Here is a 6,488-nt window from a genome sequence, read left to right as displayed (position 1 = left end):
TTTCTAAGGCAGACATGGTTTACCCTGGCAAGCTGGCTACCTAGCTATACCTGAGAACTATGAATTCAACTAAAAGACTAGGCTTCAACAAATAAGATAAGAAGACTCACATCTACCTTGAGCCTCCAGTACACATGCATGCACATCACACATGCACATGAGAGAAAGTAAAATTCTTTCTCTAGATACTGTCAAAGTGTCCTCTGCTGGGTGAAATTCTCCCTGGTAGGGAAGCACTGCCCTGCCTCTGTGCCTCTGAAAGGGCTTAAATGCCATATTCAGCAGTGTTTTGGCAGGTTTGGGGACTAGCACCTACCAAGCACATCTGAGTTAAACAATATTTGTTTGAACTTCTTGTAACAGGCTGGCCCTGCTGTATTTTACAAGTACCAGTAACTAGTGCTTGTAAAATACAGAATATGTTTTGGAAAGCAAAATGCTTTTCTTTAATGCTTCAGACTCATATATGTAATTCTGGGGAACATATAATTTGACTGTTCAATTAGTTCCTTGTTGGGGAAGGTGTTCTTTGTAATAAAAAGTCATTTGTCTCATGCTACAGTCTTAAATTTATTCTTCTTTTTGAGTTCAGAATATATGGTGTGATTAGAAAATTGAAGATAAAATGCTCTTTTAAGTTAAAGAAAAAATAGCTGGTGGAAGATAATAGTAACAGAAATAGTTACAGAGAAATAGCGTCTTCCACTTTAGCAGGACAGCCACTAGAAGGAGTTGAGCTAGAAATAAGAAATTGGGGACAAAGGGTATTGCCCCACTTCTACAGGACCATATGGGCATTGGTTTTTGTTCTCATAAAGCTCTTATTCTTTCACATCCTTTAAATCTCATCTTCTGAGAAAAGACTTATGTGCTTGATTCTTCTGATATCACACAGGTGCAGGCAGGAAAGAGGAAGGACAGTGGAGAACAGGCACGTTATTGACAACAGGAGTGGTGTGGGGCCTGATCATTTCTATTCCTCCTGAGGATGCTATTTTAAAGAAATCTCTTCCTCATGACTGAAGATTTTCACACATAAGACACAGACCAGAAACAGGTGTATCATGTCATAGTGTCACTCTACACACAAGCATAGCGGTGTTCACAGATTGTGGATGTGGTAGAAGAGACTGTTGGTGGGTTGTAGGTAGAAGAATCACAGTCTCTTATTTCCACCAGGATCTCTGTTTCTATTTCTCTTCCACTGTACTGAATGACTCATTCCCACTGTTTCATTTCCTCTTTGTTAAAGCTTATGATTTTTTGCCTGCTGAACTTGTCTAGTAGGGTGCAGCATTCCTAGAGAAGTCTATTTTCCAGTGTCACCTTGTGTCCAGGACACCTTAAGTAGGACACAAGTGGAAGACAGTGCTGAGGTTACCCCCTGGTGACTTCTACTGAACCGATTTCGATTTCATCTAATGAGATAATAATAAAAGACTAACTCTGAGAAAGGTGCTATACTGTATACAGTAAATTTCCTTTAAACAAATGTTCAAAGCCGGGCGGTGGTGGCGCACACCTTTAATCCTAGCACTTGGGAGGCAGAGACAGGCGGATTTCTGAGTTCAAGGACAGCCTGGTCTACAAAGTGAGTTCCAGGACAGCCAGAGCTATACAGAGAAACCCTGTCTCAAAAAACAAAAAACAAACAAATGTTCACGTGTGATGTTTATTTTATTAGAAAAATTTTATAATTAGTTTTATAAATAGTTTAACAGCTATACTATATAATATTTAAATACATTTTAAAAATAAAAGCTTTAAAATAAAATTTAAATTAAAAAACAAGTTTTCACGGTCTTTAATTTTAAGAGAAAAATTGTTTCTAGGTGAGTGAGTTTTTGAAGCACATTTGCAATTGCCTATTCCCAATGTGATCAGTACTCAAGCTGGAGGATAGGATGTGCAAACTTGCCCAATTACATGTATTTTGCATGACTGTCCTCCCACACAAAAGGGAGTCTTCTGATCTGCAGTTTAGGTGCTAATTAAAACATCTAGGTAACATACCATCTTCTTCAAATAGCCATAGAGCTTTTTGCCATGTCAAATAAATTTCACTTCCTTCTTAGGGAAGGGAGACAAGAATTCTTCTCCCCTTTTTGGTAAGGGTTTTGCATTTCTATTTTTTGTTTTGTTTTGTTTTGTTTTTAAAAGATTTATTTATTATGTACAGTGTTCTGCCTGCATGGCAGAAGAGGGCGCCAATATCACATTACAGATGGTTTTGAGCCACAATGTCATTGTGGGAATTGAACTCAGGACCTTTGAAGGCACAGTCAGTGTGTTCAACCTCTGAGCCATCTCTCCAGCCCATTTTTTTTTCATTGTTTTATTTGTTTGTTTGTTCGGTTGGTTGGTTTTTTGGTTTTTTGAGACAGGGTTTCTCTGTGTAGCCCTGGCTGTCCTGGAACTCACTTTGTAGACCAGGCTGGCCTCGAACTCAGAAATCCACCTGCCTCTGCCTCCCAAGTGCTAGGATTAAAGGTGTGTGCCACCACCACCCAGCTCCAGCCCATTTTTTAAAAAAGATTTATTTATTTTATATATGTGAATACACTGTAGCTGTCTTCAGACACACCAAAAGAGGACATCAAATTACATTACAGATGGTTGTGAGCCACCATGTGGTTGCTGGGAATGAACTCAGGACCTCTGAAAGAACAGCCAGTGCTCTTAACCTTTGAGCTATCTCTCCAGCACATTTTTATTCTTAATATAGTTAACTAAATTATGGATACAGAAATACTGGGAAATTATATTAAGAATAAAAATGTACTTTAATTTTCTGATAATGAACAAATTTATAATAGATCAAGATGACTAGAAGGAAGAAATATGCATTGAACTTTTCAGCAGTTTTCAATAACAGACTGTTTACTGTGACTGTGTGCATCTAAAAGTTGCTCTCTTAATTTGCTGATACAAAATTAATTTCTGAGCACATGTCAGAGAAATAACACCTTTTAATTTAATGTTTGCTAGTGAAAATTTTATGAAATAACACATTGAAAAGGTAGTTTCATGTACAATGTGCTTCCTGGGAGTTAGATGGTCTATAAATAAGAAATTCCGAGCGGCCACAACAATGTAGCTGAGATACATACACTCAATGCATGAAGAATTGTGTGGTAACAGCATAGAACCCAGACCCATTCTCCTTACATTGTAAATCAGTTTAGATGTTTTACAATATTCAATACAATGTTCTAAGAAAACACATTCAATTATTAGGAGATCATGATCTGCATGCACATTAAAGACCAGAATTCATTACCTGGTCATCAGGCAACATTACCAAGGAGAAATAGTGCAAGACCTCAGAGACCAATCATAGTTCATGCTTTGCATGATGTAGAAGAACACAGGAGGGAAAGCATTAAGGAAAACCCACAAGACTTTTCTCTCCCTGCCCATCACTAACGTAGCCAAAGGCCCTCTGGTCATTGGGTGTTCTTCCTATGAACCTTCAAAATTCTGAAGAAGCTTGAAATTAAATGTTTCAAAAACTAATAGTCACATAACTGTGGTGATCTTTCTGGAATTGAGCCAATGCATCAGCAGCAGATCCCATGTTCTGATGCTCTTTAGACATGGATGATGGTCTAGAAAGACTGCCATGTGAAACTTAAAGATACTCATCTCTACCATATCCAATATATGTATGTGTTTAAATAAACACTAGTGTTTAAATAAAAGAAACACTATCTGAAGCTAGAGGGAAGCACCTTGGAACCCTCTCTTATACCTCATAGCAAAATGGGGGTTGGTCCTCTCTGGCCAAGGAACATTGAATCTCTTAGAGCATCTCCTGGAGCCCTTATCTGGCTTGAGAAGGCCTTTACTGTGCTTTAAGTTCTAGTCCCTCTTGGTCATTTTTGGTGCCTCTTATTGTCTCAAGTGAAACAGGCTGCTTTAGAAGTAATGCCTAGGCTTACTCGATATCACAAAAGTAATGGACTTCGAGGAGTTAACAGAAGTAGAGGCATGGCTGTATTCTCTGAGTCTGCTCCTCATTATTGTCATCACCTTAGCAATTTCCCAAAGGTTAGACAGTTAATTTGTAGTTCAGGGTTCCATATCCATGGATTCAGCTTGAAAAACCTAGGCATGGTATACACACCGATAATCTCCAGCCTTCAAGAGGTAGAGGTAGGAGGATTTTCAATTCAAGAGTACCCTGGGGAGTCTGCGCAGGTGAGAGTGTGGACTACAGAAGGTAACAGCTTCTGGGACAGGCAGAAACCACACAGGTTCTGAGGCAGACCCGGTTTCAGGGTCCAGACATCCGGACACCTTCCTGCCAGAGGAGAGGTGTCCGCCCCACCCGGGAGGGCTTTGCCCGAGCATCTGGGGGAGCCATCTTGGTTCCTGGATCCCGCTGAGACTAGTCTGTGCAAGTGAGAGTGTACATTAAACAGTATCCAACATAAACCTGACCAATCTCTCCCCTTTTCAAGGGAGAACACAGCAAGAAAGGTGGAATCCACTTCTGCCCTCTGAAGGTTTTCTGGAGTGAAATGTCTAAGATAAATTAAATAGGAGAAAAGTGTGTGTATGCGTTTCTGTATAACATGTTTAAGTTTAGCCCAAAATGATTCAGAAGCCTTTGGCCCCACTCTTTCTAGGGGAAGTGAAATACAGGAAATGTCAGAAAACAGCATGGTAGGTTTTTCTCTTGTTGTTGTTGAGCTGTTTTGTTTTGTTTTGTTTTGTTTTTATTGTCAACCTTACATAAGTGAGGCTCATCTTCAAAGAGGACATCTTAATTGAGAAAATGCCTCTATCAGACTGGCCTGTGGGCAAATATGTTGGGCATTTTCTTGATTAATTATTGGTGTGAGAAAGCCCAACGAATTGTGGGCAATGTGACCCCTGGATAGGTGGTTCTTGGTCATATGAAAAAAAAAACAAACAAAAAAACAAGTTGAGCCAACCATGGAGAGCAAGCAAGGAAACAGCATTCCTCCATGGTCTCTGCTATAATTCCTTCTTCCAGGTTCCTGCTTGCCAGGGTTACTGCCCTGATTTACCTTCATGATAGACTATAAGTTGTGAGACAGAATAAATAAAACCCTCAAATTGGTTTTGATTGTGAAGACAAATTAGAACAAATAATAAAAATCATTTAGGGAAAGTCTAGGGTTAATATACAATAGTTTGGAACAACATGTATTTGCTCTGCCAACTTGGTGGGCAATAGTGTGTCCAATCTTTAAGAACATCCCACCTGGTGGCTGGCTACATTACTACATCTGATGCAAATCTGACAGAAGGCTGAGGACAGTTAGAGGGACACCTGTTGCACTGTGCATGTCTTCTAGCTCTTAATTGCTAAATCACAACCTGTATTTTTTTAACAGCATCTGTTGTTTATGATAGTCCTTACCAGGTAATGTGATACACTTTTAAAACAAGTATTCCTTTCTTCACTAAGAGAAGCTGCTATGGGGCTGGAGAGATGGCTCAGTGGTTAAGAGCACAGACTGCCATTGAAGAGGACCATGGACGGGTTCCCAGCACCCACATTGGAAGGTTCACAACTGCTTCTAACTCCAGCTCCACGAGACCAGACACTTCTAGTCTCTGAGGGTACCTCCACCCTCCCACACACATTCTAAAAATAGATAAATACTTGAAAAAGAAAAAGCAGTTGTCAGCTTGTCTTAATATTGCATTTTATATGATATTTTTGTTTTTAAAAACAGATAAAAAGGTGGGTTGAATATTAGAAAAATTCAGAGTTAGCAAGACCAAGTGAAAATGGTGTCATTGAAATCAACCCAAAATTGTAATTGCTAGAGTTGTCTTAGTTTCAACCTCTCATTATTCCTAATGATGCAGTAAAAAGAACCGGTTTACCAGTTGTATTAGTCAGTGTTCTCTAGAGTCACAAAACTTATGGGTAGTCTCTATATAGTAAGGAAATTAACTTAAAGTCTGTAGTTCAACTCTCCAACAATGGTCAATAGCAACTGTGAATGGAAGTTCAAGGATCTAGTAGTTGCTCAGTCCCACAAAGCAAACAGGCAAAGAAGAGAGAATCTTCCTTCTTCCAATGTCCTTATGTAGGTCTCCAGCAAAAAGTATGGCATAGATTAAAGGTGGGACTTGCTTTGTCCTACATGACCTTAAACTCAGGATCTCTTTGCCTTAGTCTCCTGGGATTCATAGCCACTAAGCCTCAAGATCTCCATGCCAAGATCCAGGTCAGAAACTTGTATCTCTCAGCCTCAAGATCTGCATCACAGGTGAGCCTTCCAATCCTGGATTGTAGTTCATTCCAGATATAGTCACGTTGACAACCAGGAATAGCCATTACAACCACTTAAAATATTTAGCTCTTTACTGCAGGGAAATGTGCATTATTGCTTTTGCTGTCTTTACTTAAAACAAATCCTACTGAAATGTGTTTACTACTTTTTATCTACTTTCACGGAAGCTTGATTGGGAAGTCTTCTGTTCTAGATTGACTTTCTATTGCT

This window comes from Mus musculus, chromosome 16 (genome assembly GCF_000001635.26).
Source record: "Mus musculus strain C57BL/6J chromosome 16, GRCm38.p6 C57BL/6J".
Taxonomy (NCBI): Eukaryota; Metazoa; Chordata; class Mammalia; order Rodentia; family Muridae; genus Mus; species Mus musculus.
This window is presented reverse-complemented; position numbering follows the sequence as displayed.